Source organism: Harpegnathos saltator, unplaced genomic scaffold, assembly GCF_003227715.2.
Source record: "Harpegnathos saltator strain DR-91 unplaced genomic scaffold, Hsal_v8.6 scaffold462, whole genome shotgun sequence".
Taxonomy (NCBI): Eukaryota; Metazoa; Arthropoda; class Insecta; order Hymenoptera; family Formicidae; genus Harpegnathos; species Harpegnathos saltator.
The window spans coordinates 254870-267959 of NW_020230275.1; the positions used below are offsets into that span (position 1 = coordinate 254870).

The 13090-nt window shown below is 47.1% G+C and overlaps 1 protein-coding gene across 5 annotated transcripts in view; it reads right to left on the reverse strand.

Moving 5' to 3' along the window:
* The window catches only part of LOC105184179 (zwei Ig domain protein zig-8), a 133075-nt gene that overhangs the window by 12920 nt on the left and 107065 nt on the right, over nucleotides 1-13090 (reverse strand). The gene's annotated exons all lie outside the window — the stretch shown is intronic.

Consider the following 13090-nt stretch of genomic DNA (forward strand, 5'->3'; position numbering starts at 1 on the left):
TGAATCGAAATTTTTTTCATCCAAAGAATTTTGCAGTGACCGAAACAAGTGATAATCGGATGGTGCCAGATCAGACGAATATGGTGGGTGCGGTAGCAAATCCCATCCTAGCGCTAACAGCTTCCGGCGAGTCATTAAACTTGTGCGAGGTCTGGCGTTGTCATGATGAAACATAACACCTTTTCTTTTCGTCAATCCTGATCTCTTCTGCTCGATGGAATCATTCAATTTGTCCAATTGATGGCAATACACATTCGAATCAATCGTTTGGTTGTTTGGTAGCAGGTCAAAAAAACCATTCCTTTTCAGTCCCACCATATAGAGAACATCATCTTCTTTTGATAGATATCAGCTTTCGAGTCCTTCATATCAGTGTCTTGAGGTAGTTCATCACGTCTGCTCCATAATCTTTAGCGTTTAATCACAATCCATAATATATATAATTAATGTACACAATCCATTTTTCATCTCCAGTTATGAGTCGCTTCAGAAATGGATCGTTTTACTCACGTTCCAACAGCAAATCGCAGATGGTAATGCGACGAATCAGATCTCTTTCTTTGAGAACGTGTGGAACCCAAATATCGACCTTTAAAACGAAACCGGAAGTTGATTCAAATGCTCATGCACGGTCGAATTCGATAAATTTAATCTCTCAGCAATTTCTTTACTTGATCTTCATCAGCCTCAAGAGCCCTTTCAGAACGTGATGCATCTTTGAGATCGAAATTTCCAGAACGAAATTTCGAAAACCAATTCTAACACCGGCGTTCAGTCAACATATCTTCTCCATACACGGCACACAATTTTTTTCTTGCTTGCGTCACATTTTTGCTTTTACGATAATAGAAAAGCAAAATGTGACGGAAATGCTCACATTGATTTTTCATTTTTGATGCAACGCCAAACAAAAACAACTTGACAGATTCCACAACAACTTTATTTTCAAATGAAGCTTGAAATGTTTGTTGTAAAAATGTAAAATGATTTTCTGGCTCAGAATGAGGTTAACTGTTTAAAAAGGCAACTGATACCATCTATTTGAAAAAAACCGAAGTTACTTTCCGAACGACCCAACGTATCGCTCGAGAACCGTCTATTAGCGGGAACGCTGCAAAACGCCCTCTTATCTTGCCGGGCAACAAAGGCGTTTTGCAATGTGGATTGATCGACGAGTCCGTCTCGCCGAGGAGGATTGCCGCGAAAATGATCAACAATTAAATTCGCCCATAATTCTCCCGCGCTCGAACAGCCGAAATGGCCGCTTTCTGGTCGCACATTTTTCCGCGCGATCTTTTCGCAGAGAACAGGGCGAGCAAAAGAAAAAAAAAAAAAACTTGACAGCCGAAATGAAACGCAATAACCGCACGGAGGAGCGCGGTCGCTCGGAATTATACTCGCATTATTTCGCAGGGAAGCGGACCTTCCCCCGGCGAGGAAGTACCGGCGGAATCAATTCCGGATGATTGGGAGTTCCCGTCCGAGAGACTCGCTTTGTATGCGACCGGGAGGAAAGCACCGAGCCACGAGATGTACGGATTCTTCGGAGGCGCTCCCGTCCTCGAACCGGTTAAAGATACATCGACATCCCTCCCGCCGCGATACCGCGGCCGTGTCTCGAGGCGTTAAAAGCCCGCTTAATTTCTGCGAGGGCAATGCCGGCGTGTCCGGAATTTTTCTCCCGAGCCGCGCTCGTAAGAATCAACGACCGTGGCAACGTGTACGTAGCGCCGCGGAAACGTGTTTCTCGCTCTCCCTCTCTCTCTTCCTCTCTCTCTCTCTCTCTCTCTCTCTCTCTCTCTCTCTCTCTCTCTGTCTCTCTCGCTCTCTCGCCTTGGCGTTGTTGCCGTGAAATCTTGTTGCTGGAAATACCAGCGCGGCGAATCCCCGCGGCCGCGGCCGCACGGCGGATCGTTACAGTCCGTGCCGGCCGAGATTCTCCAAGTTTCTCGGATTCCTATTGGCGGATCTCAATTATCCGACAAACCAGTTTCGAGACTTCCTCCTCCGTTCGCTGACCGACTTGCGAGCGGACAGTCTGCTGCGGCGGCGACGGCGGCGCTGGGAAATCTTCATTTCCCGCCCAGGAACAGCAGAGCGAGCGTGTCTCGCCGAGGCTTATTAGCGGCTCTTCGTCGAGGACGCCGAGGACGGCTCTCGCGCTGTCCTCCTTGTCCTCGCGCATTTCCCCGACGCCGCTTGTTCCCGCTCGACGGATCGCGCGCGACTTCTCGATGGAGTGGAAATACGGCCTGGATTTGTCGCGAGGAACCAGACAATCCGAGACTCCTGCTGTCTCTCGTCATTAACGCGGCGCGAGAGCGCGCGTCGCTCCGCGTAATAACACCGCGTCGAGGCTTACCCCGCTCGCGTGTTATTTGCGAAGCTTACGACCTTAGCGAGGACGGTCGTTAGACGAAATCGCTCCGGCGCGCCACCGATACGACACAGTTTCGCCAGGCCTTCCGCCTGATTCACCCTCGCTGCGCCCTTGTTGCTCTCTCCCCTCTCTCCCCCCCACCCCCCTCCCTGCCACCCTTCGGAGTTTACTCGAGAGTCAGTGCGCTGATAAGAATTCGGCTTTCCAGACGAATTTAGAGAGCGCTCGTTAGCGATCATACATTTCGGGCGTTTCACTCGAGGCTACGGTTGCTGCTGTTCGACGGAGGGAGGGAGGGAGGGAGGGAGACCGCTGTGTGTTCTTCGTAAAACAAGATTGCTCCCTGTGTGTTCTTTAGTCGTCTCGCGACTACACCGGGCTCGGCGACTCGGGGACGCAATTCTCTTCGGCACGTTACTCGTACGGGCGACGGCGTGCTATTGTCACCACTCGGCTGAAGTTGCGGGTAACAGAGAGACCGGCTGGGTAGATGGGCGGGTGGATGGCTGGGCGGTTGGCTCTCCTCGCTCTCGCCGTCGTCTGGAGAGAGCCCAGGAGAGCGCGCGCGCGCGTGTGAGAGAGAGAGAGAGAGAGAGAGAGAGAGTGAGTACGAGCGTCGTTAAGATACGACGTTAACGAGAGCGTGCGAGGAGCCCGTCGTTAGTTTCGAGAGAGAGGGTTGAAGCGCGTTTTTGCGACGCTAACGACGTCACGCCGAAATGAAGATCCCGCGATATTCCGGAATTCCCGTTGACGCGTGGCTCCATTGCGCGACAACTATTCTAACCCGGCTCGCCCCCTCGCCTTCGCATTCGTCAGTGGACATGGTCCGTCGTTGGCAAGCCGGAGGGACAAGGAGAGAGAGAGAAAGAGAGAGAGAGAGAGAGGGGGGGGAGAAGAGAGGGTTTCATTTTCTACTCGGGAGATACGTCCCTGGACGACTCGGCGAATGCTGCTCTTCGCGAGCATTCCGAAGAGAGACGCCGGACGCCAGTCGTTTTACGATGCGCTGCAGGTATCTCGAGAATTCGACGACTCCTCGCGTAGACGGTGGCGCCTATTAAGAGGGACGATCGGTCATCCCGGCGGTCGAGCGCAGCTGGTCCGACGGGATCGACGGGCCCGTGAGGAATTCGCCCGATTACCGGCGGGCTGTACGACGAAAAAGCGAGAAACCGCGAGTCGAGTGACCGGCGCGAATGATCGACGGTCGCGTTTAAACAAAAATACCGAGCGCAATAGCGCCGTTCGCGCAAACTCGTCGGGGATTATTCATCCCGCGCGGAACGGAACGTTTCAGAAATCGCTGGACCGTGCGCGGAGGAGATATCCGGCGAGCGAGCCGAGTGTTAACTCGCGGTAATAATTAATAACGGTTTATCCGACGTTAATTTATGATAATTACGCCGTGTGCGGCGTTACGCAGTTACCGTAAATTACGCTCTTCTTTCTCCTTTTTCACTTTCCTCTTTCCTCCCTTTCTTTTTTCATTTTTCACCACGAGAGCAAACGGTGCACGCGCGCCGGCTTATCGCAAATATATTCATAAAGCATTATGCATAAGAAATGTCTTACACTCCCGACGTTGAGGGCGCTCTTTGAGACCCCCAGGTTAAGATCTCCCAGACACCCTTGACATTCCCCGTTGCTCCTCTTGACCGCGACGCGGACGCGTACGTCGACGGAATATTTCTAAATTTCAGCTAAGGGAGAAAGTCGGGAGAGAAGGAGAGAGAAGAGAGAGAGAGAGTGAGAGAGAGAGAGCGCCGGCCGCCGCCTTTAACCAAGCGCCATCGATCCCCCCTCTCCCTCGACCTTTGATCGATCGCCCCGTTGCCTCGGGCCGGAGTAGAAATAAATCGAGGGCGAACCGCGTACGTGGCCCGACCGCGACTTTGTCCGCAATTGAATCGCCACTCCGCCTTGTTGGCCGCAAAAAAGACTAACAAGCGGGGCAGATAGTAAATCGGCGCTTCCTCTGCGAAATACGCTCCTATAAGGGGATGTGAGCCCCCTCGCCCCCTCACTGCCGCGCCGGCGGCCCGTCGAACGAGAATTGCGGGTCATCCGACACCGCGATCGCTTTTGTATCGTTACCAGATGGCTTGTTACCCTTTGACACCGGGCGAGAGAGCGAGAGACCGTTCTGCCTTCCCCCGCGCTCGCGCATGTGTGTGTGTTTGATATACGCGTTTCGTACTTCAATCCTACAACTTTAACCGCCCGCTACTCGTTCAAGATATCCGCATTGCTGCTACGTCAGCTTTCGCAGCGGAGATCGCGCGAGAGAGAAGTCGAGAGAGAGAGAGAGAGAGAGAGAGAGGGGGGGGAGGAGGGAGCGACAAGCACACACTCACACAGCGATACTCGCGAATAAAGAGCCCTCGAGCGTAATCGTCCCGGCGCGTCCATCTCCTTCCAATACTAATCTTCTCGGTCGGCGTAAAACACGACCGCCCGATAAATCACGTCGCGGCGCGCGGGCCATTTTTCGTTCCGGCCGGCGTGCGTCCATACGTTCGTGCGCTGATCAGGGACATTAACCCGGCAGACATACGCAGCTGACGGTGTCCGGGATAAGTTAGCGGCGGCGGGACACGCGCGGCCACGAGTGTGTGCAACCACCGAATGCGTTATCGCCGGCGCGGCGCGTCAGGCCCGGCGAGAGGAAAGGAGAGGAGAGAGAACCAGAGAGGAACGGACGATCGCGGTAACGCGAGCGCGTCCTCAGGAGCGAGGGACCCGGATACACCCTCCCCTTCCCTCCCCTCCCAGATATCCCAGTCGAACATTCCTGCGCTGATAATGATCTGATGGAAGTCGATTGCACTCGACGCGCTCATTGATCCAGAACTGTGCGCGCGCGTGTATATGTGTGTGTGTGTGTGTGTGTGTGGGTGTCCGGAACTGTGTCGCGTGTTCGGCTGTGTTACAGTACGCACTCCGGCTGGTGTCTATACACGTGACGCGACACGCGTGCGTGTCCGCGACGTCGCGTCATGCCGATCGCGCGTCACTCGCGCCGCCGCATCCCCGACAGACGCTCAGTCATTTATGGATGGGGTGAAACGGCGATAAGGGGACGCGTCGGACGCGCGGCACGGACGCGATCAAGTAAATAATTGCTCGCTGGATTACGCTGGATCCACTGGTTCGCCGTGTACGCGCGTACGCGCGTGTGTATGCGTGCGTGCGTGCGTGCGTGCGTGCGTGCGTGCGCGCTCTCGGAGTTGCTTTCATGTCGCGCCGTGCTGTGTCCCAGAGAGGGGTTCTTTCTCGCTTTCTCTTCTGCTCTTTGTTTCCTTTTGGCCGCAGATTAGCGGCCGGGGGGACAGCAGAGAGTTATTATTTTAGCGCCACTTGCGCGCGATATTGCTCGTCGCGCGTTATCGAGTCGTTGAGAACTCGCTGTGTGCAGCTCGCGCGAGCGCGCGATCGACATTCCCGTAAACACGTACGTATTTTACAGATTAATGTCTCACCGGCGACACGCGAGATAGCTTCCTCCGCGGCTGAAGCTCGGCCGTTGGCCGTACTAACGCGATCAGAATGCGAATTTGCCGAGCATGAATTGAGAATGCCCACCTGCATTACGATACTCCTCTCGCGGCGAGCGATCCCGCCACGCCCATGAGGGAACAACTACGGCTGGAACTGGCGAACAAGAGCCATTTACACAAAAGGCGATGGTAATGGCGAGATTCTTAGCCGGAGTAGCAGCCTAAGTTTCGCCCCACTCTCCCCTCCTCCCCCCGATAAAAGCTGCTCGAGTATCTATACCCTAATAATGCGTTGTTACTGGCAGTTACTTAAGCGCACTTGCAACCATTAGGAATTCTAATTACTTTCATAGCTGCCGATTCAGCCGTAGCGCCAGCGATATCGCGATATCTCGCTGGCGGGAGCGGAGCGGGCATACGCTGAAAAATATTCTGTTGCGACAAGTAGACATTTTCTGTTGCATGAGGTTCGGTTGCAGTAGCAGAAAATTCTGCTGCGCAAACCGAAGAACCATCAACAATTGCTTTCGATTGAAACAACTCAAATTTGCCGTCTCGAGAATATAGTTAGCGGAATATTTGACTCTCACAGAAGACATGAAACTATATCGTACGTGTAAAGAGAAACGAAATCTCAGTTATTGCGACCGAAAAGATTTGTTTGAAGAAATTGATTGAAACGCTGCCAACAACGCGATTTTGAGCCTGGCTGCGTGAGTGTTCCCTGCAAGCTTCCTCTCCCTGTTTTTTTTAACATCACGGCGCGACAGAGAATAATTAAAATGTGTGCCGCGATCGCCGTGAAAATATTACATCATCTTTAGGAAAACCTGACGTATAATTTACTATTTCGACGTTACATATATATAGACTTCAAATTTACTAAAATTTGTATCTTACGAATTATACAGAGTGTCCCATTTTAAAAAATGCATCGATAATTCTTCAACGAAGCATTTTCGGCAAAAATGTTTCGGACAAAAGTTATATGATTTCAAGGGGGACAAAATAATTATACTATTTTCAAAATCATTAAATTAACAAAAGTCAGGGCGCTATTGTAACAATATATTCTTGAGACCAAGTAGAGCAAAAAAGTTTAGTACTACTTTTTCTTCCTACAAATAATTAGCGAGATATCGTGAGTTAAATATTGAAAAAGTTATTAAATTTTCCTTAAACATCTAAAAAAATATTAGGCAAATAAAAAAATGTTTCAGACAAAAGTTGTTTGAATTGGTAGAAAAAGACGGTATAATAAAAAATTGGGGTTTCCATTTAAGAAAAGTAATGATTGATGAATATCTCGAAATTGGCGCCATTTGTAAACAAAATAGTATAATTGTTTTATGTCCCCCTTGAAATCATACAACTTTCGTTCGAAACATTTTTGCTGAAAATGCTTCATTGAAGAATGATCGAAATGCGGTTTTTAAAATGGGACACCCTGTATATACACGCAGAGAAAAATATTCTGCAGTGACAACTAGAAATTTTCTGTTGCATGCGGTTGCGTTCAGTTGCGGTAGCAGAAAATTCTGTTACGCAAACCGAATTCGCACCAACAACTGCTTTCGATTGGAGAAACTCAAATTTTCTGTCTCGAAAATATAGTTGCCGCAACGGAGTATTCGATTACTTTCACAGAAGGCGTGAAACTACATCGTACATGTAAAGCGAAACGAAATCTCAGTTACCACGACCAAAAAGATTCATTTGACGAAGTTGGATGAGACGTTGCTAACGATGTAATTTGGAGCCCGGTTGCACGAGTATTTTCTAGGAACTTTATCTCCCTAAACATACTCGTTTTTTTTTAATATCACAGCGCGACAGAATAATTAAAATTTTTGCCGTGACCGTCGTGAATTTTGAGACATCGAGTTCGCATCATTGTTAAAAAAGCCTGACAGATAATTTCCCACCTCTCGACATACATATACATTTAAAATTTACTAAAATTTATATCTTATGAATTATATATGTACACGCAGAGAAAAATATTCTGCAGTGACAGCTAGAAATTTTCTGTTGAGTCAGGTTCGGTTGCAGAAAATTCTGTTTCGCAATCCCATACTGAGAAAAAGATTTTGTTGTTGTAACAACTGAACGTTTGCTGTTTGATAATTGTACGGGGAACGAATCAAACAGTTACTGCAACAAATCATTTGCATCATCAACAATTTTCGTTATTATTTATGATTTTAACAAATATACATCGTTGGAAATATACGATTTTTAATTAAAAGAATAGCGTCGTAATGACCTGATATATGCATACCATATATGTGACTATTCTGTGGTTTATATTTTGAACTCATATACGGGGTGTCCGAAATTTTTTGGAAACGAAAAATTGTAAAAATTAATCAGATCAAATTGAGAATAAAAATCAAGCACCATTTTGTAAAAATCGCAATAGTTATTAAGTTATTAATAATTGAATTTCGCTCAGAATGGCCTAAACCTATACAATTATATGACGGCTATTGTGACTAGCGATAGATATGAGTATATTGACCTTTAAACCCTGAATTTTGAGCCTGTCGGCATCTAGGCACAATAGTTATATAATTGTAGGTTAGATCATTCTGAACAAAAAAGCCCTTTACCATTTTCCAAATAAGTATGTAAGTTTTCAAGTTATCAACTAAAAGAGCTTCTAGATGTGGTCATTTTCAATCGTTAATAATTTAATAATTATTGCGATTTTTGCAAAATAATACTTAACTTTTCTTCTCAGATTGATCTAATTAATCTTCATAATTTTCCGTTTCCGAAAGATCCCGGACACCTGTATAAGATACCTGTATAGATAAAAGCATCTCTGAAAGTAATTTGTAAGCTTTTTTAAGTAGCTACGAACTACGTTTACAGACGTTTTTATTGATAAAAGTATATTTGCAGTACGAGCCTTTGTATGTATGCCTTTGCCTTATCTAATAGTTTATCAATTTTACATAATGCCTCGTGCTAAAAATAAAGATTAATGTAATAATATGTTGCTTTATTTCTTTCCCCGAATTCCTGTAAAATACATATGCAGAATTATTATTTTGTTAACCCTTCTCTACCAATGTTTAATTAGATGTAACGGAGCTGTATTTGAATTATCTGGTAATTATGATACGTTCTAATATGTAGTAACATTGCATGTGTGGTTTTGACAAATATTTTATGTAATCTGCTATATATTATACGTTGATGAAAAAGAGTTAGTAAAACTGATTTGTTTATACATAATTTCTAGCCTTTGTTCATACTCTGTATTGCCAATAAATTAAAAATTTATGATTTGTTGGATTAACATAACAATACCATTTGTTCCTATTGCAAAATTGTTAGTTAGAGCAACAAGTCGTAATCAACAAATCATTTGTTACCACATCGAAGTCACTCGCTGCCCCACGTTAACAAACTATTTGTCGCGGTTGCTGATGTTTTGTCAACCCAACGCAACCTCTTTTTCTCAGTGCAAGAACCATTCGCAACAACAACTGCTTTCAATTGAAAAAACTAAAATTTTCGAATTCGAAAATATAATCATCGCGGCAAGACAATCGGCTGCTTTCACAGAAAGTGAAGTTACATCATACATGTAAAGGGAAATGAAATCTCAGTTACCGCGACAGAAAAGACTCGTTTGACGAAATTGAATGACGCTGATGCGATTTTCAAGCCGGCTGTGTGCACATATTTTCCCCTTTCATTTACGTACACAAAGATGCTCTATCCGTGTGAAGAACGAAGATTGTTGAAAAAATTAATGTTCGATTCAGATAACCGAATATACTTCCGAGACAACAAGAACCTTCTAACGGAATTTCCTTTATGCTGCAGCAAAATTTTCAGTCGGTTCCTGAGAAACGGACGATTTCACTTACCGTTACGGAAATTCCGTCGCATCAACCGAATAGTTTTCTGCGTGTGGCTGTGCGATCCGCTTGCGTCTTTCGTGAGGACGAGAGTCGAAAGAACGAGAAGGAAACAATCGTATTCGGACAATCGACGGGAAATGAGAGAAGCGGCGAGAGAGCTTTTTCCCGCGCTGAAAACTTTACGATCCGCCCTCGTCGCCGTCATTCGGCCCGATCGATCGGCTGTTACGACGCTAATACAGCCTGTTAAGCGAAAACAATGTTCAAACCACAATCCTATTTGTAACCTCCCGTGTCCGCCATGGCGACTCAATTTTGTAGAGGGGAGCGGGACGGTGGGCGGCACTTCGACTGCTCTATGTCGGATATATTTCCGTCGATTCGCGGAGGCTTCAAGGATCACATTTGTGCGAGCGTGCCGCGGCGGTGTCCGTAAACGGGACTTTTTACGGATGTCTTTATCGGCAATCTACTCGAGCGAGAGTGAACGATGCAATGGAACTGATATCGGGCGATACGTTTCGCGGTACATCGTCCCTCTCTCAACCGCGAAAACAATCCCGACAGGAACGTTCGATAAAAGCTCGTGGTTATTCCGAAACCGCGCCCGACTAACAAACCCGCCGAGCGTTATTCCCCGCCATGACGACGTACCGATTTTATCGTCCGCGATAATCCCGCAAAATAGCGTTTTCCAGGCCGCGGGCAGACCCCGGCAATCCGCTCGCGCGCGCGCGCAAGAGAGAGAGAGAGAGCGAGCGAGCGTGCGGCTTACAATGGTGTCCGGCACGGCCGGTCGGGCATTACTTTCCTCAAATTCTCAATATGACATTCTTTATTTCAGCTAAACCGACCGGAAGGAGCTTGGCCACCGTCCAAGATCGGAAATCATTCGGCGCCATATTGAGCTAACGAAACTTTATTCCGGACGTATGGAACCCTGCCTGCCTGCGCGACCGTTAATCCTGTTCTATTTTCTAGGCAATGTCTATCTGCAGCTACGAATGTACAGGCGACGATGAGAGGATTATCGAAACGAGATTAAGCGGTGATTCCCCAGGAATTGTCCCGTCGTTGTACGACGCGCAGCGGCCGCGATCGCCGAGCGCCCTCTGCGACGCCGGCGATGGCGCCCCGATGCAGACTCCGTCTTCTCGCGCACGGCGAGTCCGCGAGCGAAAATCCGTTGATCCTCGAAGCGCTTGAAAGCGGAGCGCTTTTTCAAGAGACACACTCGAAATTTACGAACATCAAAATTTTCGAGCCAATCATTGACGGCAACGCGACGAAACTTCCTGAGTAGAAAAATGAATAGGGCTCTGGTAAGGGTCTGATTATTTTTTCCTAATATTAATTTGTTAGTATACACAAGAATTTTTTATTTTAAAAATATAGCATAATTTACGATAAAATATAGCATTCTTTACACATAAAAATCCTGCTACTATTTTTAATAAAGTTTGCTGCATTTCAAAATGAAGGCAATACTAGAAAAATCCTTGGAAGAGACTAATGAATATGGCAACTAATAAAACTTAAAATAAAATTTGTTTTTAATTGCGGTAAAATTAAAAAATCTTTAAAAGAACCAGGTAGAGAGAGAGAGAGAGAGAGAGAGAGAGGAGAGAGAGAGAGAGCGTACCCACTAAAATAATAGTAAACTATTTTATTACACGCTTCAGATTTCTTAATTTCCTATAACAAAACTTGATTTTGTATATCTACTTAAAAGATCCTCCTAAGGCCCACATCAGTTTTTCATGTTAAAGCGTTATTTCGTAAAATCTAAGAAATCCTTAAAAAATTCTTCTAAGGCCCTTCTCAACTTTTCCTATCAAAGCTTTATTTCATAAAATTTAAGGAACCCCTAAAAAATTTTCCCAAGGCCCTTCTGAGCTTTTCCTATTAAAGCCTACTTATTTTGTAAAATCTAAGGTATCCCTAAGAGATCCATCTCGGGGCCAGATGTGGTAATAATGAGGCATCCCTTTTTAAAGCATCCTACTTTCAGCCTTATCAGGGCCTTATGTTTCATGAGGATGACCCTAACAATTTTTTGCTCGAGATCACGCGTGAAATTGAACGGGCTCGAGTCTTCTCTCGGGCGGCGCGTTTAGCAAAAGGAGACTCGGATGAAAGAGTGACGTCGTCATTAGCCGAAGAAGAATACAATTAGCGCAAGCGCGATCGTCGGCGGCCGCTAAGGCACATATCGTTCGCGGAATGGTTTTCAGGCGCGGAGCGATGTATCTCGATCCTCGAGATACTCGTAATAGTTGAACGCGCCGTTATTACACCGGGGATGAATTCGCTGGCGCGCGAGCGGCGATTTATGGCTCGCAGATTCGAGCGCCTGTTTCGCAACGGCTCCTGAGGAATTAATATCCGCGAGCGCATCGCTACGTCTCGCGCGTCAAAGTTTTCACTCTCGGTGCTCACGGTTTCCTTCGCGCGCGGTTTTCACTTTTGTCGCCGGCCAGCTCGATGGCGGGCGAGCTCGACTTTGCTATCGGACGCTCGTACGTGCGTCGGCTCAGTCGCACGGACGACAGGATTATCGAAGGCTGGATTAAACAATGCTCGAAAAATTGCTCCGCCGTTGTAACGGCGCGGCATAACGGTAACAGATATTCTCCCTCCATCTCTATCTCTTTCTCTCTCTCTCTCTCTCTCTCTCTCTCTCTCTCTCGATTTTCCGCGATTGTCGTAAGCTTTTATCGTTACGATTATATGACTCCCCGGCAGTCGGGGAATCTGACGTTTCGTAAAAATTTCCCGGGGAGATACGACGTGCATTCGACGTCGGAGACGATCGCCGTGACTGGCGGAGGAGGCACACTTCGCGCGATATCGCCGCTCCTGACTATGTAATTTATATAAAAGATACAAGCGTTCGCGCTGTGCGCGAACCGACAAGTCCCGTCGCCGTGCTTGCAGTTTTGCAGATAAATCTTGCTTTTTCATAAGCGCATCGATCACGCGTGTCTATCGTCTCGCATGCTACATAGTTATCCATTTTAATACGGACGCTCGCATCTGTTTTCCCGGCAACGTTCTATCCTAGCCGTATCCGCGTCTGGATGCCGAGAGAACGGCCGAAACGGGATTAAGCAATGTTTCCTGGAAATTGCTTCGTTTCTCTTTCTCTTGGTCTCCTCTTCCTGCTGCCCTCTCTCTCCTCCTCCGTTCTTTTCGATACATATGCAGACATATACATACACGTAATGTTTAGAGGAATTTCAAGTCCCAGCCGCGGTCGTCGTTAAAAGCTTTCGCAGTTGCCGGTAAGCTCGGTTGTAACCCAACCCTGAAAAGCGCAGAAGTGAGCATCG